Source organism: Heterocephalus glaber, unplaced genomic scaffold (genome assembly GCF_053883595.1).
Source record: "Heterocephalus glaber isolate CG9 unplaced genomic scaffold, H.glaber_assembly_v1.0 deba00001497, whole genome shotgun sequence".
Lineage (NCBI taxonomy): Eukaryota > Metazoa > Chordata > Mammalia > Rodentia > Bathyergidae > Heterocephalus > Heterocephalus glaber.
The window spans coordinates 36,550,656-36,573,146 of NW_028258320.1; the positions used below are offsets into that span (position 1 = coordinate 36,550,656).

The following is a 22,491-nucleotide window of genomic DNA, read 5'->3' on the forward strand; positions in this document are numbered from 1 at the left end:
GAGAACAATGACAAGACAGCAAGGTCTCTGAAATTATAGTGCAGTGAAAGTGTGGTATTTTTAAAAACTTCTACACATACACACTTTATACACATATCTGTATATAAAGCAAACACATCAAAATGTTAATTAAAAAACAGTATGTATGTGTTCACTGCATTATTCTCCATATTTTTCTGATCATTTAAGATATTTTAAGAACAAAAAAAATTAATGAAAAAAATAAATATAAAACCTCCACTCTCTAGGGGAAAAAATGACTCATTTCAAAGGGTTCTGGGTAGAGAAAAGTTGACTGTAATTGATTTTCTTTTTAACATTATACTCCACAGCTGAAAAAATGAGAAAAAATGAAAACAATAAAAAGAGGTTCTTAAACTAGAATGTCCTCATTTCTACTTCCATATCCTCTGGAATGGTAAATGATAAAAAGAAAATAACAAAATCATAACCCTTTCTAATACATTTTTATCTCAGAAGAAGAACCCCCTGATAATAACTGTTAAATTTATTCTAGTCCTACAATGTGCTGAGGATTTACAGATATGATCCTGTAATAAACCTGCAGGATAAGCATTATCCCTACTTTACAGATGAGGAAATTACCATTCCAACAAGCAACTGATTCAACATTCAGTGGTCCATTGCAGTCAAATTCACCTCTGACAGGAGTCAAAAGCCCCAGTTTTGTTTCTGATATAGCATGACACTTGCTTCTCACTGTCTGATGTTTCCTCCCACTTCTCCCAACATTTCTGATCTCCACAAATAAGTGAATCAATTTCTTTCTCTCTCTCTCTCTCTCTCTCTCTCTCTCTCTCTCTCTCTCTCTCTCTCTCTCCAGTATTAAGGTTCCAACTCAGGACCTTAGGCATGCTAGGCAAGTGCTCTACCACGAAGTTATATCCTTAGTTCAAATGAATGAATCTTACACAGAAAAAAATCTCTAATACACAGTTCAGTAAATTAAAAAGAAAGCAATGTAAGGAATTATAGTCTTGAGTACTATCAGAAATAGTACTACCAAATGTTAACTCAAAACAAAATTTGAAAGGTAAAGAAAATTAAACAGTATAATACACTGTAGTCATGAAAGAAACATTACTCCCCATCCAACATCCTTGGCAGTGCTGGGGATGAAATCCAGGGCCTTCAGCATGCAGCAAGGGCTCTATCACTGAGCTATACCCCAACCCATATTTTTATTATTATTGCTAGTGATCAAATCCAGGCTTTAGCACTGAGCTATATCCCCAGCCCTTTTTTTTAAGTTTCCTAGGCTGTGCTACAACTCAACATCTTCCTGCCTCAACCTCCCAGAGTGCTACATAAATTATTTTTAATTGAATAGCCATAACATTTGAAGGTACCTAACAATAACCAGCAACAAATATGGAAGCAAAAACAAAATGAATTCTCAAAGTGATTTTCTAATGCTATTTATCTATGAACACTTTTTACTGTCAAAATGTACAAAATTTATCTTCTACATGTAGACAGAGGGAGAGGGCAAACTAGAGAGTAGGTTGAGATAAAAGTTTAATTATTTACTAAATTTTCAAAAATTAAGAGTAGCATAAAGCTAAAAATACATGCTATCATTTATTCCAGTAGTGGTTACATTCGCTATTCTGGAAATAAAATACAAATCAGAAAACCAAGAAAAGTCAGACAATCTACATATCAGTATTTCTGACTTCTCCACTCAGGCCTTGGGGGTAGGGAGGGAGCCTCTGTACTTTCAACATACTATACAGCCTTAAAGATCCAGAAGCCCAAACCATTCTTCCCAGACAGTAAGGAATGTTTTCATCAAAATCGCTTAATCAGAGCCCCCCACAGTTAAGGGCCAAATTGTGGGGAACACTTACAGGCACAACTCAGGCAGAGGTGCCAGGGATGAGGCCTAAAAAGGAACTATTCGTAAGATAAGAAAACCTGAAACCCAGAGGACCTCAAACACCAAAAAGGAGAGAAAAAATGAAAAAAGAGTGATAGGTCTCCCGCTACCTCATTGGCTGTTATGTACAGTAGCGGCCCTCTTCCTATTGTGCCTTGGCCCCGCCCGTGTGACGTCACGCCAAGATGGTTGCTCCCACCAAAGTTCAAACCTTTCTTCCCAGCATGCCCCTGTTGCCACCTAGACAGTAACCTAACCTACCAACTAGTGACGTCACCGGCTCCTCCATTCCCTAGTCACTACCTCACTCAACCCCGCCTCAGCTCCTACAAACCTCACCCCAGTCTCTATAAAACACACTCCCTGTCCTGGCCATATTACCTTTGTCTCTCCTTTGTTCAGAGGCAGCCCAGCAGATCTGTTACCCTAATAAAGCCTTGTTGTGGCCTGGTCTGGTCTTGGTTTTTGGTCTTTTTACCTGACAAAGAGTATTCCAAGGACAGTCAAGGAAACATACTGCCACCCCGAAAGTCCAAGCAGACATACAACTGTGGCTTACCCAAGCCCCACATAGCAGATTTCACACGTCCCAATCCTGGTCAGCCACCAAATGCACAGCATAAAACAAATTTCTACTCTGAACAAGTGACTGTTACCCTAGACAGCTGATATGCTTGGTACCAGGTTAGTCAGTTTACTATACTTGAAACTGTAATAGTACAAAAGGGCCCCAAATATCTTTTTTCCTAGAGATGTGTTTCTTTGATTATGTCTTGCATGTTTAAAAATCATTCTGGTTATTCTTTGAAATAAAATATTTGACTGATTGCCAAAAGTAACTAAGTGTATGAATTATATCACTATGTTTTAAATGTGTTATTTCCCTCCAGAGATCACCTATTTAAATAAAAGACTTTAAAATCCACTCCACAAAAAGGAGGGTTATTCAGCTCTACAAATCCACACAAATGCCCATCACTAAAGACCAAGACAGACTTCCCCCCTAAATATGATTAAAGGCTCATATAGCAAGTACATAGACTTATGCAAGTTTACTGATAGCACTGTATTTTTATACAATGCTATCAGTAAACTTGCATAAGAGCCTCCCCCTTCAGATCAGGCATGTGCCTTTAGAAAATATGGGCAGCAAAAACAAATATATTTGATTAGCATTAAAACCACAATTAATCATATTAATTCTTATCAAGCCTAGAAAAATGCAAAAACATTTCATTTCTGTTCCCATGAAACAGGATGATAACCTCCATTTCCTACATCTCTACAATACAGTATCTACAAACATGTCACTGCAGAATGATCGAACACCAAAAAGACACTGGATCACCACATAAGTGAAAATTTGCTGCTCTATATTCTCCACTGGGCCTCTCTTACTACACAGATTTGGGGGGGGGGGGGTACAAATTAAAATCAAGAGTGTTTGCTGTGCAAACAGAGCTTGTGACCCACAACCTCAGTGCCCATCCCAAACTGTTTATCATCCCTCCCTCAACAGAAAGTCCAGAGCTGGCACAGCTGGACAGACAGGCTCACCAAGAAGCACACTGCTGAAATTCATATCTGCACACCCAGAAAGGTTCTGATGGGAATTTAATCTGCTGAGACTGAATTGAGGAACCAAACGCTATTGCCAGATTTTCCTTCTAGAGGTACTGACAAGCAAGAGCTACCAGAGCAAAAGATATGAAAACACCAGGCTGTTTTCCAAGAGCCCTGATCTGCTTTGATCAAGGCGGTTACCAAGTATGCTGGTAAGACAGTCCTGAAGTATTATGCCTTCAACTACGTAAATACTGTTGAAGGTGGTTCCATATTTTTATGTTCCTAAGGTAGGCATCTCGAGTAAACTGGATAAAATTAATCAATCACAAGAAAGCAAATATTTTTAAAAAGCACCTTATGAAAGAAAGACAGACTACAGAAAGACATCTGCCCCAAACAGTTAATAGTTCACAGCAGCATTATTCACAAAAGTCAAAAGGTACAAACAAGAGTCTACCAATGGATGAATGGTAAAAAAAACTGTAGTATATGCACACAAATGTGATATATACATACAACTGAATATCATTCAACCTTAAAAAGAAAAGACATTCTGATATATGCTACAATCTATTTTAACCTTGAAAATATTATGCTAAGTGAAACAAGTCAGATGTAAAAGGACAAATGTTGTATAATTCACTTATGTGCGTACACAGAGTAAAAAGCAGAATAGTGGTTGCCAGGGGTTATGGAGAGAAAGAAGGGAAATTATTGTTTAATGGTACCAAGTTTCTGCTTGAGATGATATAAAAGTTTTGAAGATGAATGGTTCTGATGGTTGCACAACAATATGAATATATTTAATGCCACTGAATTGAACACTTAAAATGGTTAAAATGGTAAGTTTTTTATATATATATATTTTACTATAATTTTTAAAGATATTTGTAATTTTTTAAAACAAATTATAGATTCAGAATATTCTCAATCACATCAAGAAATACTGTATTTTAAAACTATATGAATAAAATAGAGACTTCTATGTACAGTATATTTAAGAATCTACAAAAGTTGTCTTCAATTTCCATACCTAGCTAAAATCTGATCATCAGTTTCTAAAGAGGACAATATTTTCTTCAAATGTCACTTCTGGCACCCTTGAACTAGCACATAATCAGTGACTGCATCACCACAGAGGTTACTACAACATGAGCATGGCATCAGCGACATGAACAAGGCATGTGGTCTGAATATGTGCTGATAGTATCCAAAGATTCATTTGCAGAAATTGGTGACCATTCCAGATACACCCTAGAATAAAAATCTCCTCCAGCCAGCGGCAACCAGAACTGCCATCCAAGGGACTTTATCATGTACTTACACGCATATTCAAAGATGGGATGGCTGGTGGTTACATATTTCAAAAAGTTGCTTGAATAAAAGGCTCTATCACTGTACTCTGCAGATATAACAGCAATGACATACACAGTATGCTTCCTAACAGTATGAAAGAGCATGCTTACTCACAACCAGTGGCTGCTTCTAGGGAAAGCAGTTGATGGTGGAAACTGATGGTGCCCTGAGAGGGTAAATGTTTCTCCTATATTACCTTGTTAAGAGTCACTGTCACTCTTCTCCATGCAGATGCTGAAATCTGTGTGCAAGCAGTAAATGCCAAGTGCAGATGGGGATTCAGGAAGCAGCCCTATTTTCTTTAAACCCATTATATCGCTCCACTGCCACACTTTCAGAGCTAAAGCTGAAGGATGCATTTTCCTCTCAATTGGTTGTGTGAAGCAGCACCAAGTGGATGTAAAAATATCAGAGAAAAATGTATGCAGGGCAACAGTTTCACTTCTTCTGAGATTATCCAGATAACTTCTCCTTCAAGCAGTGCACATAAGGTGAGGAATTACTAACATGAAACTGCATCATCACCAAGGAAATATTCAGGTCTGGGAGTTACAAAGAAGTCCATTATTTAACAAAACTTTACTAAACTGGAGACAAACTACCATTCAGTGTATTATACTGACAGAGCAAGTCCAAATAATGACCAAAAACAATCAAAACAAACAAACAAAAGCCTCGATTCTTCCCTCATCCAGTAGGGCTCAAAGATATCTTCCCACATAAACATTTCCTACATGATCATATCTGCTACAAAACTGTTCCTATACCATAATGCCAAACTTTTATAATTTTAACAACAAAACTGTAAAAATGTTTATAAATTTCAGACTTCTGTCCCAGAAGTCCATTCTAGAACAGTATGATTTAGCTTTGACAATATTATTTCTTTTATTTTATGCCTGTATTCTGCTTTTTAGTACCTAGTTAAAATGTTCATTTGGTGCACATCCAATATGCTTAGAAAAAAGATCACAGGGGATATATATACACCAAAATGATAATGGTGGCTATCTCTGAGTAACGGGGTTATAAGTGATAATCTTTTTACCTACACATTCTTTAAATGGAGGAGGAGAAAGAGGAAGAGTGGGAGAATGGATGGAATCTGGATAAAATAGAAAGAAGAAAAAAGAAAGTTAACACTTAGGTCAAAGGCAAATACAGAGGAGACTTGGTAGTCAGCACAGGTTACACACTTTAAGGCCCCAAGGGCACCATTTGTATAAGGCTTTGGCCAGTTCCTATAAAACAGTGGTGCCACGGCCTTTACAGCTTTCTAGTCATAGAGCCTTGTACAATGCTAGGGAGAAAAGGGAAGCTGCAAGGAAGACGGTCTAAATTAGAGCACTCATCTCCTAGTAGAGTAGGACATTTTAATCACTTCCAGCTTTCTAGAAAATCAGCAACTTCAGGATAGGCATGTAGCTACTAATAGGTAATACCTGAAACAGTACACAGTGACACATCTGATAAGAATGAACAGGTAGTAGAACTCTGTTAAGAAGTCATTCTTCTTGGCGTCCTTATTTCCACAAGAAAAGATTTTTTGTTGTTATGATAGTCAATATGGTCTAACTTCTGACAGGACTAAAGCTCACTGAGGATAGGAAACATACCTGCCTACTTCATCACTATGTTACTGGTGCCTAGCAGGGTACCTGGCTCAGCCAGCCTCTTCTCAATAGTTTTTTGGGGTTTTTTACAAAAATAATACATACTTTTCTATACATAACAATGTTTTTAGAACACCAACTATTCTTGATTTGTCTGTTAAGGAAATTGCCTAGGATTCCATTATGTAGGTACATACAATTTGCTCAGCCAATTCCCTCTTTTACCAGATATTTAGGTTTCCATCTTTTTCACTATGATAAAGAGGTATGAAATTAAAAATGACCTTTATTATTTCTTAAATTAAACACCTAAAGGTAGAACGGCTGGGTCAAAGAGTATGTAAGGATCTATACCATCACTCTTAGAAGCTACCCTCCATGGCCTTGTCTTGAGGGCAGTACTCATGAACTTTCCATTTCAGGTAAGCTACCTTTTTTCAAGCACAGGGATCTCCTAGAATAGACATCGGCAGCTGAAGTCCTATACTGTGCTCTCTAGACTTGTGTTCAGTGCCTAGAGGTCCGCTACTTCTCCTCCCAAAGACCCAACCCTCTCTTCATGCTCTGTAAGGGACAAAATCACATTGTAGCATCTCATTTGTCCTTGCCTTTTCTCCCCTTAAGTTAGCAAGTCTCCAGTGATGCCAGCTACATCATCTTGCTTCTCTTACTTCCTCAGAGGAAAACCTGACATTGTTCCATTTATAAGACACAGGAGTATCATGCCACACATCATGCTACATGACATTCTCAGCAAGCATTTGTCTCACTCCTTTTAGGCAGCACTTCCCAATAGCCCCTCTAAAAAATGGAGAAAAGTTCTTAAGAAAAAGCTCTCAATGGCTCAATTTTAGCTTTTTACATACAGTCATAAAAAAGGAACTTTCAGACACTTTCCTGATGAATTCAATGACAGCTTTAGATGTTCTCTAAAAGACACACTTAAATATGTATACCAAAAGTGACACATCATTTTGGTGGCTTCTTGAAACCTATCCATGGACACCAACAAGAACCTCAGAGTACTGACAGGTCCTTCAAACACATGGCCAAAAAGGGAACTGAGAAACTCCTCAGTGTTCTGATGCTCTCATCTCTGTATTTAAAAATCAAAGAAGAAAACCAGCTAAGTTGAGGGCCTTGTGGAAACCTGGACCACTGCCCAGCTGCTGGTAACTCTGTAGGGCCTTTCAAAGTAACTCAGGTGTCCCTGTCTCTGCATGACAGCAGCAGTAAAGCAAATGTCAAGTTACAAAACTGTGAATGGGTGGCAGAGTCCTTTCCGAGTATGCCTGAGACTCTGCCTCCTGATCACATGATGTACCTCATATTTGTTTATCAGCATCTGTTGGCCCCATCACCAAGATAACTCCATAGAGCTTACACTTTGCTTATCCACATCATATTCTTAGCCTTATCCAAAGCCAAAGCTATGGACCTGAAGCTCAAGATAGAGACAAAGATTTCCTCAAGGAACAACAACAAACATGGGATGTTCTCCTGTGCATTTCGGATAGTGGGGTAAGGAGAGTAAACTGACAGCCCTGGGGGGAACAAGAGGGGCAGGCTCTGTGATAAGGTAGAAGAAACACAAGGAAGGGGCCAACACAGTCTTCATAGCCACAAACCTGGGTACAAAGGGACAGTGCCTATGCAATAGTTACAAATCCCATTTAAAGTCCATCTGGTCCACTGAATGGCCAACGCGCCACCTCATGAGAGGAAAGGGGACCAGCAGTCCTTCTAAGTGGGAATCTCCACATTACCCTCTACTGCCACTTCCCCAGGCCACTTCAACAACTGTGTAATATCACTCTGTGCCTCATGGGCATCATACAATAGCACTTGTAACACACTGATTATCATTCTCATTTCAAACAAGACAAAGCCAGTACTCCAAAAGGGTTTAAACTCAAGCACCCAGCCCTTTCTGTTGCTCCCCAGCTGACTTTCAGAATCAAAAGCTTAGGTTGGGCTTGATTCCAGGTTTCCATTACCTAGAAGACCCTTACTGTCCTACCATTTCACCAATGGCAAACGTCATTGGTATGCCCAGAGAGCCAAGTACATCTTGTCCCCACTACCCTCATCTGCCCTCCCTCTATCTCAAGTGATCACGGCAGCCTGGCTTGGCTGATGGCCACAGAGAGGGTGTTTCTCCTCTGGTTCAACAACCTCTTCTCCAGCATGCCAGGCATACCCGCTCTCCCCTTATCCACTGGCCCCTGCACCTGCTCCCCAGCCATGGGCCCAAAGTATCCTCACACCCCGTCCTCGTCTTCCTAGTTTCCTAAGGATAATAAAGTCCCCTTTTCTTTTGATCTCGGGTGTATCCATACCCCACCCCACCTTCAAATGTCTGCCCCACCAGTCAAGCTGTGTGTGAGGGAAAGGAAACTGTGGGTAACACCTCCTTGCCCACAGCTGTATCACTTCACTTTTCTCCAGGCTTTGCTGCTATCTGAATGTTACCTTCAGCTGATCCTCCCCACTCCCTTAGGGAATAGTTTTCTTGAGGTCGGTTCACCACCACTCTCCACCCAGGACTTCTTTCTCCAATCCCCACCCTGCCCTTTATTCTGTGATTCTTGGGAACTCTATTCCCAATGTAAACACCATCCCCAACCTGGTTTGGCAGTTTAACGGAGGGAGATGAGTTACAACATGCCCCGGCCTTTATGGAGTCACACGGTGCACCTGCATGAAATTTACAAAGACTGAACATGCACATTTGCTGCTTCAGCAGAGACAGCCTGTCAGAAGGGGCCTCAATCACAACCTACAGAATACAGTGCTAAAGAATCAACCACTTACTGCCATTTCTAATAAGTGGCTTGTACATTAGAGAAACTCAACAGGACTGAGGAAGGCAGTTCTGAAATATGCTTCTGTTTACCAAAGAGACAAATAATTGAAGATGAAACTTCTCTGAGCCACACTTTTAGGTGTGTCCCCTAATCAAAGGAGTCATGGCATCCAGAACTAGATGGTGATGGGTCAGCAAGCCCAAACTCTCCATCTGCAGATAGGAAAGCAGAGCCCCAAGTTTCCCCAGATCATTCACTTGGTTCACAAGCCTAACCTACACATTATTTTTAAGATATTATGGAATGGACAGAGGGAGAAAAAAATGATAAATTGGAAACTGAACAAAAGTAGAATTTAGCATCAAAATTGAAGGAAAAACTTTGTTTTTAATAAATATTCCTTTAGATGAGCGTGGTGGTGCACGCCTGTAATCCCAGCACTCAGAAAGCTGATGCAGAAGGATCACTGTGAGTCTGAAGACAGCCTGGGCTACATAACAAGACCCTGCTTCAACACCAAAAAAATAAATAAATATATTCTTTTAAAGGGCTGTTTTACCTTAAAGACAGAGAGTACAAATATTCTCCAGCATTATATTCCTAGGAAATGGATACAATTTAGCCACCTTTTAAAAACAAAGTACACTGCCCTGTGACTTGTTGAGAGGTGGTGAACACGGTCCCAGTCCCCAATTCCCTTTGACACAGCCTGACCATGAAAGCACCCATCTTTCTAGACTCTTTTCTGTGGTGAGTTAGCTCATTAAAAATGGAAAGTTCATGTGGGCCGGGGATTTAGCTCAGTTGTTTCACTGCCTGCTTCACAAGTGCAAGGACCCGAGTTTGATCCCCGGTACCAAAATAAATGGAAAGGTCACATGACTTTCAAACTTAAGGTAAAAGAAAAAAGTAAGACCACTTCCAGTTCCAACCACACTATCCTATGTCATCATTTCCTTCTGTGCACTCTGCTAACATGGGGAACCTGGAGCAGGTGACCTTCTCTGTCCAGCAGCCCAATTCTGTGCTGGGGGCTTGGTGTACCACCTTGATCAGCACTCACTACTTGGTCATGAGATTACCTGTGGACATCTGGCTCTACCACTGAACCCTCAAGGGCCCAGATCCCAAAGCTCACAGGGCACCTAGCAGATGGCCCACTCTCACATTTATCACTGCTGGATGCTCCTGTTATTAAAAAAAAAAAAAGCCTGGGCCTGAGAGTCTCTCATCCTTATCCAGGTTTTTACAGCCTCCTCAGTCTTCCCTGACAATCTCCTCTCTCTGCCCTGCTGCATCCTCTGCCCAGGCAAACAAGCTTTTATAGGCTGCCAGAGTCACAAGACAACTCTGACAGATAGTGAAGGGAAAAATCTGGGCTGGAGTTTCTCCCCAAATACCATTTACTTGTACTGTTATTCTTTGAGTTAATCTAAAATGCAGGATCTTACAAACCTCTCAATTATAAAAGTTCCTTAATTCCATGGTTTTATATATAACATCATTCAGCTAAAATGAAATCTGAACGGCAAACACCAAGCACGCTATAATAATCACGGCCATCCACATTTCTTGAGGACTTGGCGTGTGTCAGTACAGTACTGCACTAAGCTTTGTACATGGTAGCTATCCTACCTACAGCTGCTAGAGAGAGGTACCAAGCTTTCTCTGTCCTATAAACACAGCTTTCCACTACAATTAAACCAGTCAAGTAAGATTATCTTCTGCTTCTCCACTGTCAGGCTATGTATCTGAACATTGTTAATTTCTTGGTCCCACAATTTTGCCATGGCAATAAAATGGTGGGCAAAAAGCCTATCCTACCCTCTTTGCTCTATGGGAGGGAAGATGAAAAGCAACAAAATGAAAATAAGTCATGTCACCTTCCTGATGGGATGCATTCATGGCATGTTATGCTGCTGATGAATCTAGACTTACATTTTCAGTTTTCTCTCTACTCTGGGTTATAACAGTTCCTGAGCCATATTAAACAGTGGCAAGCCAGGCAGCAAGTTTTTGCTCTGTACTGGGTCAGAAGCTGTTCTGCATTCTGGGTGAACAGGACCCTGTTTCACGGGCTAGAAAGCACATCTGAACTCACCTCACCTGACTGTAACTAGAAGAGGAACACTATTCCTGGTAGCAGTGGTTCTCAAAGTGTTTCCCCAGACCAGCAACAGCAGCACCTGGGAATGTGTTAACATGTAAACTACCAGCCACCACCTGCCCCAAGCTACATGCCTCACTAGCTCTGGGGGTTGGGGCCTGGCATTGGGTGCTAGAACCAGACTTCCAGGTGATTCTAATACACACTGAAATTTGAGAACTACTGGCTTAGGCTGATAAACATTCAAGGTCATGGGAACACACAGCTGGGCTAACCTGTGTTTCACAGCTCTTTATGTGACCATAGTGGCTCCTCACCAACAGTACCTACTTGTTTTTGCCAACTGGCAAGGGCCCCAAACACTAACCTCTTTGAGGGCATTTCTTCTACTTTCCTAGACAAATTACTTGTGCCTCACTCTCTTGTCTCTAAAAGAGATAATATCACCTATCTCATAAAGACTAAGGACTTAAAAAGTGTCTGTCATGTATGTGAATCCCTATAATTTACTATACTGCTACTGAAAGGTCTAATAAGAATACTGCAAAATAAAACTTACTTCTTGTACACTTGCCACCTGACTTTTGCTACCCACTCCATTCCAGAGCTCTGAAGATATCAGAATGACAGAGATGGCACCTGACTCCACTGTCATCAAGTATTTACTTGTTCAGTCTTCATCCTGAGTGTCCACTGCACACCCACAAATGTGCAGACTATTGGACTGTATAGTCCCCAACCAAGTCTCTGAACAAAAGCCAATAACTCTGGGGCATAAAGCCTCAAACACTTCAAGAGAGATACAGGAAGAATGCAGTAAATATATACAAAAGAAGTCATAATAATAGCTAACATCTATAGTATGCTTACCTTGTGCTATACTTGGAATCATGAATGACCCCCAAAAGCCTGTATGTCAAAGGCTTGGCTACCAGCCTGTGTTGCTATCATGAAGAAGTAGAATCTTTAGGAGGGAGGGCCTACTGGTAGGAAGGTGGTTATTGGGAGTATGGCCTTGAAGGGGACATTGGGAGCCTGAACCCTTACTGTCTCTTTTGCATCCCAACTACCATTAGGTGAGCAACTTCTTCCCTTATACAATCCTGCCATGATGTACTGCCTCAACACACGCCAAGAACCCTGGACTGAAACCTCTGAAACCATAAGCCAAAATACATATTTCTTCCTTAAAGGATGTATCAAGCCAGGCGTGGTGGTGCACCCTGTAATACCAGAATTGGGAAGGCTAAGGTAGGAGGACTGACACAAGTTAGAGCCACTATAGTTACACAGGGAGTTCAAGACCAGCCTGAACTACAGAGTGAGACCTTGTCTCAAAAAAAAAAAAGTATCTCAGGTATACTGTCACAGTGATATAAACCTGATGTTACAACTTGTGCCAGGCATTCCGTGCCTTACAAATGCTAACTTACATAATTCTCACAACAAAGTTGTAAGGTACCTGCTGTTAATATACCACTGAAGAGGTGAGGAAACTGAGGCACAGGAGGTCTATATAACCTGCCTAAGGTTTTACAACTCCTACGTGGTGAGGCCAAGATCCAAACCCAAGGACTGTAGCTCCAAAGACAGTGCTTTTAAGACACCTACATCCCAGCACAAAATCTACTGCCATGGGGTTCAACACTGGGCCCTCAAGCTTCTGACATAATGTTCATTATATTTGGTTTCTCCTCCCTTTTCTCTCCTCTCTAATCTCATTTCACTCAAGTCAAATGAAAACTCACAGAGCAGGATTCCTCTCTTCCTGTAACTCCCCTAGCACTACACCACTTAACCCTAATTATATACCATCTGTCAGATAAAGTTCTCTAATTGTTCCTTGTATATTAGTTGTATATTCCTCCCCACTAGAGTGTAAAATTCTTTGGAAGTATCCATATTTTCTGAAAAATCCAATGAAACTAGGCAGAAGCATCGATATGCATATGTAGCTTTGGAGAGTGTTACACTGTGAACTGGTTGGCTCATTCAGTTTGCTTTTCTGATAGTTGTTATCAGTCCTTAGAAGCAGATAAAAATATGAAGTGTATGCTATTTAAAGCCAGTGTTAGGGGAGGCATGACATCAACATTCACAGAGCAGCACTGTTTCAAGGTCTGTACTCCAAGTGTCTCCAACATTATCCCTTCTAAACCCCTGGGCGGCTTCCTCACAAGGGAGGTGCTGTTGTCCTACTTTGAGGAAGGAGGAACTGGAGCCACAAGGGGGAGTAACCTGACCAATGTCACTCAAGGTTAATGTGTGAAGATATTTTGAAGACCTAACCCAAAAGCCCCTGCTCTCCCTACCTTAAATTCTCCCTAAAATAACACATTACTTTTATTTAAAAATATATTATAAGCCGGGGGTGTAACTCAGTGGCAGAGCATGTACTTAGCATCCACAAAACCTTGTGACCTTGTATTCAATCCCCAAAACCCAAACTAACGATAGGACAGAGAAAACTGTAAACTGTATAAGTTATTTTAAAAGACAGGAGACTATATTCATGGATAAAATTATAATCTCAAGAGGAAAAAGATGTTAGTTCAGCCCATGTGAGACAAATCCAATGCAATGCCAATCACGTTTCCTAGACTGCCTTGAGAACTTAACAGGCAATCCAAAATATACCCAGAATAACAAAGAGCCATGCATACTCAAGCCAAGGTTTGACAAAGAGCTAAAGTGGGGCTCATCCAGCCATATAAACAGGCTGCAAAGCTATAATAAAGAAATAAGAATTTGGCACTGAATCAGACAGAGGACTGGAACAAAACAGAGGACAAAAACAAACAAAAAACAGACCTTCAAGAAGAATCTCAAATTCAGCAGGTTGAGCTTAACGGGATCAGTTTCAGTTTGGGATAATAACAATGTCCTGGGGATACATAATGTTGATGACTGCACAACAGTATGAATGTACATAATATCACTGAATTATACACTTAAAAATGGTTACATTATAAATTTTGTTCTGTATATTTTAGCACAATTAGAAAGAAAATTATTTTAAAATCATGCTGAGTGAAAGGAACCACACACATACTGTATAATATAAATTTCTAGAAACTACAGTAGTTGATTCAGTCTGAGGATTAAAGGAGGAGATGGACTACAAAGGGGCCCAAGAGTAGCTCGGAGGTGATAGAAATGCTCTGTATTTTGACTATGGTGCTTTCCCAGGAATGCACACCTGTCAAAAATAATCAAATTACACGCTTTAAATGTATTTGGTTTATACACATAACTCAGTTAAAAAAGCAGACTCATATGTATATACGAGAACCTTATGGATGAGAAAAATTGCTCCAAAAAAAATATGAAGGAACAACACACTATTTAATGGATGATATGGGAAAAGTATCTCACAAAACATTAAGGAAAAAATTAAGCTGTATATCTTCCTTATGCCAAATATGAAGATGAATGTCAAAGAGATTAAAGCCCTCAATGTGAACAGTAAAATGAGAAAGATGACAGAATATTGATTATCTTTGTACTGCTAGGGTGAGAAAGATCATATTAAGATTGTTAAACTGCAACATAAGGCAAAAATTTAATAGATCTGGACTTTAGAAAATTAAATAAAAATTTTAAGTTACCTACCATTGACAAAGTTAATAGGCAGGTGACAGGATGAGGTTTCTATCTAGAATAAGCAAGAAACATCTGCAAATGAACACATTAGAAAAAACTATGGCTGGTCAAGGAAATTGAAATGGCTAACATATATTTAAATATATTAAATAAACATCCAATTCACTAAGAAATCCATAAATTCACAATAAAACAACAAGATCCCACTCTATAGCCACAAAATATTAGTAAAATTAGAATTATGGCTACTGCCAGACACATCAAAGATATGGGGAATCGAGGACCCTCATGCACTGATGTGGGAGTATAAAACAGCTCAGCACCTATGGAGAGTACTTCAGCAGCATTTCGTAAAAATGGGTATACTGTGGCACTCTATTACCCACCCATCCTACTCCTAGGTACAGTATATACCCTTAGAGTGGCAAAAATCGTTCTCAAACTTTCCCCTGCCTCAGAATTTCCAAGATGGGCAGGTTAAAATACAGATTAATGGGATCTACCCCCAGGGTTTCGGACTCAGGAGGTCTAGAATCTGCATTTCTAACAAGTTCCCCAGGAGACAGTGATGCAGCTGTGTGTAGACCACACTTGGAGAACCATCACTCTAGAAATACTCTCACACACATCATTAAGAAAACAGAAGATGCTCATTATAGCACCTGTGGAGATAAGCATCCAGCACTTGGAAAATGGGTAAGAAAATGTAGTAGACGGCCGGGAATTTAGCTCAGTGGTTCCACCGCCTGCCTCACAAGCACAAGGTCCTGAGTTTGGTCCCTAGTACAAAAAAAATATATATAGTAGATACTTATCTGACCAGCCCTACAAAGCAGCAGCCATAGCCATGCATCTGGATAAACCTGTAACAGCATGAATCTCACAAATAAAATGTTGAGAAAAAGTCTGTCAATTTTCATGAATGTCTGAAAGTGCTGAATGAAAAATGAATGAAATTTATAGCATAGTTCCACTTATGCAAGTCAAAAACACAGAAGTAGGGGCCGGGGATGTAGCTCAGTGGTTCCAGCACCTGCCACGCAAGCGGAAGGACCTGAGTTCAATCCCCGGTACCAAAAAAAAAAAAAACCACAGAGGTACTCAATATCTTTAATAAGAATACATACATACCTAAGGACATATGTAACACAGGAGAGAAATCTCCTCTGACAGAGGAGGGAACCAATCTGGTGCCAAGAACAAGGTATGTTCAGTTGATTCTCAGTACCAGAAGTCTAAAAGGTAAAAACCACCAAGTTCCCTAAATCCTTACTCACTTGCATTCTCAAGCAATAGCTCAAGGCCCCAGGAACTTGGCATCATTAAAGGTCAGATCAACTGGCCACTGAAAATAAAGGGGAATCTCTCTGAAATACAAACCTTGGGTGATTTCAATCCCCTAGAATCCAACCTGTACCTGAGACCTAATTTCCCTCTTTGACATATTAATTTCTAAAGAAGTTGAGATACTTGGCTTTTGGCAAAGGGTGTGCGTCTTTTGAGTCCTGTTCCTCAACTCACCCCCACCCCATGTATGACTTTGTGTCTGTTCATCTGTATGTGTATCTCTCAGTGTTTGTTTATATATATTTGACATGTGGTGTGCTTGTATATGGAGATACAGATTTGGGGCAAGGCAAAGCATTCTATCTGAGACTAAGTCATATTTGTTCATCAGCCAGTGAATTTGGCTTTACTGAAACAGGAAGTCATTCACAGTCAGTTACAAAACCAAGATATCTCCTAGCTCCCCACCCTCTACTGCCTTCACTTTTTTTCACTCTCTGCTCCTCTACATCCAATACTGCCTCCCACATCCAACTTGACTGATCCAAAATATGGCCTATTTGTGATTAGGTAGCTTAATTAAGGTAACAAACTTTACAGCTGAGTTCTTGGAAATATAGTTAAGAGACAAGAAATAAGCATTTCTGTTCCTGCCCCAAAGCCTTTAACAGAAAGCCAAAATCTTTGGCATACCATGAACATTCCTCCAGAAGAGACTGTTTTGACTGCAACTACCATCTAAAAGAAGCAAAGACAAAGCCATTCACTATCTGCCATGTCCACACTAAGGCACACTGGCCTCTGTGTTTTCCATGGGTCACTGACCACGTAGTCATATAAAGTGATAGGTAAGTATATGGGACATAAAGAAATTAAAACCACCACTGACTGAATTTATGTGAGAAAATGCACAGATCCTTCTGGCTGTAGCTTTAAATAAACAAGCCCATGCCAGGAAAGTATGTCTTTGGGAGAAAAAAAATAGCTAAACTAGAGAAAGTAACAATACCAAAATAAAGGACAGAAGAGTGAACCTATACTTCCCCCCAGAAACCGGAGAGCAATTATCCCTGTGTGCAAACAACCCAGAATTTTTATTCTCAAACAGTTTTATTCTTTTCAGCAGCACTTTTCATTGGATGGTAAATGTTAGGACTTTGACAGTTTTTCTGAAATGTTTTGTAGCAAATGAAGTTTTAAAAATTAAAGCATGTTTGGCCAGGCATAGTGGTAAACAACTGAATCCCAGCATTCAGGAGGCTGAGGCAGGAGGATAACTTCAAGTTCTAGGCCAGCCTGGACTACCCAGTGAATTCAAAGCCGGCCTAACAGGCTGGGTATTTAGTTCAGTGGCATAGCGCCTGTCTGGCAAGTGTGAGGTCCTGAGTTCGATCCCCAGTCTCAAAAAAAAAAGTGTGTATATATATATATATATGGACATATGAGATGCACCAGCAGCACTTTTTAGTTTACAAAAACTGACCAAGTAATATAAGAATCCTTTAGATTTTTATGAGATAGGCAAAGCATACCCATTTTTCTGACTCATGTATAGGAACTGCTACAATGTAAAAATAAGGGCTTTAACAAAATTTACAAATTAAGAAAAATAAAAGAACTGTATTTTCAAGGTAAAGTTGAATGTCTATAGTCAACACAGGCAATCATGACTATGAAAACATACAAAGTTCCTTCAAGTGTCAAAGTACATAAACACTGTTGTATATTTTACTCTAAAAATGTTGAAGGTAGAACTCCATTTACAGGTGAAAACAGGTAAGAACTAGGAAGAATACTGATATGCTCTTCCACTGTGAAGAACTTGGGAGAATTTCAGCTGAATAAACATATATGAACACCACAAGTCAGGTACTGCACAAGATGCCAGGGATACACTAATGAATAAGACAATGCTTTAATAAATGTGTCCCTTTAATGCCAATTTAATCCATACCTTGAATTAATTTTTTAATGTTCCCAGATATTTTAAATAGCTATCAGCAATTCAGAGTTGTAAAAATATATTTTACTATTTTATTAAAAATATAAATTTCTAGTCTCTGAAGCAGAAATAGAAGGGAAAGGCTATCTGTGAAATAACTACTTAAACTACATGATAGCAGCCGCAACCTCCTGCTATCCAGCATGTCTGAGAGATGGAGAAACAAGCAAACTGGAAGGACTAGGGCCTCTACACCTGACCATGAAGCAAGATATGGAAAGTGAGCTGCTATAGGCAGAAGGCAGCTCCTGGAGGTTCCCCCAAAGCTAGTACCTACGACAGCAGGCACAGGCTCTGCTGCCTGCCTGTTTGGCCAAGACATGGCTTCAGAGCTGGAAGGAAGCCACCTGCTGAATCACCAAACATCCCTGGGCTTCCCTTGAAGCACTGACCAGACAGGCACCCATCCCCCGACGGCTTCTCTCCTGGACATGTTACACACAAACCAATGAAACAACCAGCCCTCTCCTCTTCTACACAAGCCACAGCTGCAACCGCCAACCCTATTAAGTCTAAGCAACTCCTTTCTTGTTCCGACGTCACCAGTCCCACTCTTCTCTTTCTGCCTACTCAGTCCTTCTTGAACGTTCAAGCCCCAGTGCCAGAAGGCGTGGGGAGTACACAGCGCATCAGAAGGGACATTCACCACTAACACAATCAGGCAGCCAAGGAGAAACACCCTCAATCAGAAAGCAAAATAACCTGTCCAAATAGCTTAAAGGCCCAGGCAGGTAAATGTCAGGAGAGCTAAAATAGTTGGCCGGTCCAGTAACACAGAAAATAAACTTCCTTGTCAGAAAGCAGCCTTCCGTCTTGGTTTCACAAGCATATGGCCCTGAAGTCTGTACTGTCTGAAGGTGAAAAGAAACATCTGAGAAGCACCTGCCCGGATTCGCTTCATTCCCTCCATCTATGGCAAGAAACCTTCATCTCAATCTTTACTCAAAGAGGGAACAAGCGTTACCCACAGCACGCCAGGCCGAATTGTTAGCTGAACCCTGACACCTTATCCAACCCAAAAGATGAAGGTTCAGTCCAGAGGTGAGTTAAAACGGTGGGAGAGGCTGCCGGCGTAGCTGCTTTGCCCTTGACAAGTCGCTTTGGCATCGCGCAGACCCCTCGAGGGGTCCCGCATCGCGGAAGAACAGCAGCGTCCAGACGGGACCTCCAGTCCTGGGCTGTCCCGCTGGCCCCTCCAGGCTTCCCCTCTGGACGCCCCACCCGGCGGGGCAGCCCGGGGTCTCAGCAGCCGCCAGCCCTGGGGCTGGTGGGAGGCCTGGGGAGAAGGAGCTCGTATTCGGGGAAGGGGGTCCCACCTGCTCCGTCGTCGGGGACATCGAGGGTCCGCGGTGGGGGATCCCCGAAACCGTGGCCGCCTGGCCAGCTGCGACGTGGCCTGCAGGTACCATGTGTCACGGTGCTGCCCCGCTGTGGGGGTAGGGCTGCATCTGAGGGTCGGCCCCTAAGCGTCTCACGCCACAACCTCGAAGCTCCTCGCCACCCACTCCTCCGGCCCCGCCACCGTCGCTCGCCCCGACAGAACACCCGGCAGCCTTCCAGACGACACCCAGCACCTCAGAAGAGGTGGCCACTGACGCCTCCGCCTTCCTCCCCGCCCCAACTTGGCCGAGGCTCGGACGGCGGCCCGCCCCCCCACGCCGACCCTCGGCTAGGGACAGCGCCCGGGAGCGCCCGCCAGGCACGCGAGCGACACCGCGCCGGGTGCGCTCACGCCCCCTCGCCCGGGCTGCCCGCCGCCCCCCGGGTCGATCCCGGCCCGCGCCCGAGACGGGCGTCCCCTCATCCCATCCCACCTCGGCTACCCCGAGACCGGCTCCTGGCCCCCGCCCCGCGACTCACTAGCGCCGGAGTCGCGGCAGCCGCCGGAATTCAGCTCGCTAAGCCCCGCGCCACGGAACGAAATCCGGGGCAGTGCCGCGTCGAGGTTCCGCGCCCGATCGCGCTCTCCGGCTGACTTGCCAGGCCCGAGGGCAGAGCAGATGCCTGGGCCTGCCCTCCCCGCGCCCGTCCTGCCTGTCTCCGGCCGCCGCTGCCTCGCTGGTGCGAAAGCCTCCGACCAGCCGCCGCGAGCCTCCCGGGCTGCCGAGCATGCCCAGTCCGCGGGCCGAGCCAGCCCGGCTTCCCACGCGGCTGAATCCGCCCCTCCGGGTGTTCGCGGCGGCCGGGGGGCGGGCCAGGCCGGGCCGGCTGGGGCGGGGTTGCGGGGCGGGGCGGGGTTGCGGGGCGGGGCGGGGCGGTGGGGTGGGGGGGTGCTGTGTCCTGGACCTAAAGGGATACGGGCCAGGCTACGCACCATTGGGCGACTGGGGTGTGGGCCCCTTTTATTTACTTTCCAGGAATGTGAAACTGGGGAGAGAGGAAGACAGGCGCGTTTAATAAGAAAGGCGCAGGCTGCACGGTCTTAGGAAGCCGCCAAGGGAGGCCAGACGGGAGCGAGATTTCACTGTGGTCCCGGGAAATAAACCATTCGTGGTGCAGCTGGAGCGAGTCTGAGGGCAGGGAATGCAAACTCAGCATTCGAGAAGCCAGACTCGGGGCCTAGTTTGCAAACGACACTTGCATCTTCTTCCCTACCGAGCCCAAGCGTCATTTATGGTTAACTCCTGATTGATCACTCCTACAGTCGGACCTCAAATTCTTAGGCCTATTTTCAAACCCCTGTCCACAAACACCCTCTTACTCCTCCAAAAGTAACAGAACTGCCCAGGTTGCAAACTCCAAGTCCTGCCGGCGCGGAGGAGGCCCGAGGAGCTCTAACCAGAGCGGGAAAAACTCGGGGCGCGTAAGGAAGTCCCGCCGCGTCCCCTTAGGGCCTCAACTCCTGGGCCGCGGCGAAAACCCGGAGAGCGCCGGGCGTGAGGACTGCGCATGCCTACTCTCCCGGCCGGGTGCGCGTCGCCCTAGGGAAGGCTAATCTCTGCTCCGCTCCCAGGTCCCCGGCTCCCTGGTCAGGGGCGGCGGCGAAGATGGCTGGTCTCCCGGGCCGGCCCGCACAGCACCTCTGTGGCCTGAGGCTGAGCTGACTCCAAGGGGTCGGAGACTCGCGGGCGAGGGAGGGGGCGTGAGGCGGTACCGGGGGGACACGTGACTGTCCTCGGCGCACTGGGCAGCCATCTTCGTCCGGCCAGCGGACCGCGGGCGGTCGGAACTGATCCCGGAGCCAGCAGCGGATGCTTCCTCCCCCGCCACACCCTCGCCTGGGCTGAGGCCTCCACTGGCCTCCGCCTCTGCCCCGCCCAACCCCGGGGGCCCGAGTCGCCGCGCCCAAAGGACGGGCTGTCGCCCGGCCACCGGCTAACGGACGCGGACTCAGCGCGGCAGAGCTCCGGCGGCAATGGCCTCTGCCTCTCCCCAGGGGCGGATGTTGGAGAGAAGGGTTCCCTTTCTTTAGGCAGCGACACTGCTGCTCCTGCCGCCTCCCTTTCTAACCTGTTCCCCGGCGAAGAGGCACGAGGTCCGGAAGGTCCCGATCGAGGCCATCGCTCCTCCCTGCGCGCTGTACCCGGGCGCCTGGCGTGATGATGTTGGCAGTGAACATTTATTGCGCTCCCTTCTCGAGTCACTTGGGTACCTGTTATTTCAAGATCAGCTGCCTCCCCATCACCCGAGAATTTTCAGCCCCACCTAGACCTACAGAATCGGAAACGTTTGAGGGTGGGACCCTAAAATAGGTTAAGCCTCCGGTGGTCTGAGGGACGCTTTGCTTCTTTATTTTAACTAAGCCTTACGGTGACATATCTTCATGTGAGGCCCTGAAAATTTTAAATGTCGTCTGCCTCAAACCACAGTGAAGAGTGAGGGATTCAGAACGAAGCGGTCTGCCCCAGTGCAGATTTTTGTCGCGCCCCTCTACTCCACTATTGTGGCTTTTTCACCCTGAGGACTCTGCTCTTCTCAGGGCCATTAGGAAAAAGTGCATTTGTCACGTATGGATTTAAAATAACTGAGATTCAGCTCAACGACGGGTTCTGGGTGTCCACCGAGACCAAAGGTCTGTGAGTCATAGTAGCCCTGCTGGGTATTTTCATCAGTTTACACCCAAAAGGTGAAAGAAGTCTTGCTTTCTTGTGACTTAAATTTTTTCAAACTAAGAAAGTGCCAGAAACTGCTACCTATTTTCTCTTCAGTGATAACTGTAATAGAATGTGCTGTATGCTTTAAGACTTCCTGAAAATAAAAACCAACTCGACACCTGATGTACACATTTCAAAGAGACTAATTTGATGCCC

The 22,491-nt window shown here is 43.7% G+C and overlaps 1 protein-coding gene across 20 annotated transcripts in view; it reads right to left on the minus strand.

Moving 5' to 3' along the window:
- Positions 1-21,889, minus strand: part of Sgms1 (sphingomyelin synthase 1) — a 381,142-nt gene extending 359,253 nt beyond the window's left edge. For 13 of the 20 annotated variants that reach the window (XM_021239167.2, XM_021239158.2, XM_087185562.1 and 10 more), the window contains exon 1: positions 20,102-20,275. The gene's annotated coding sequence lies outside the window, so the exon portion shown is untranslated. Of the gene's footprint in view, positions 1-19,557; positions 19,697-20,101; positions 20,276-21,691 lie in introns of those variants that run through there. The other 7 variants (XM_021239162.2, XM_087185556.1, XM_021239163.2 and 4 more) reach the window with 2 other exon arrangements.
- Positions 21,890-22,491: the final 602 nt, after the last annotated feature.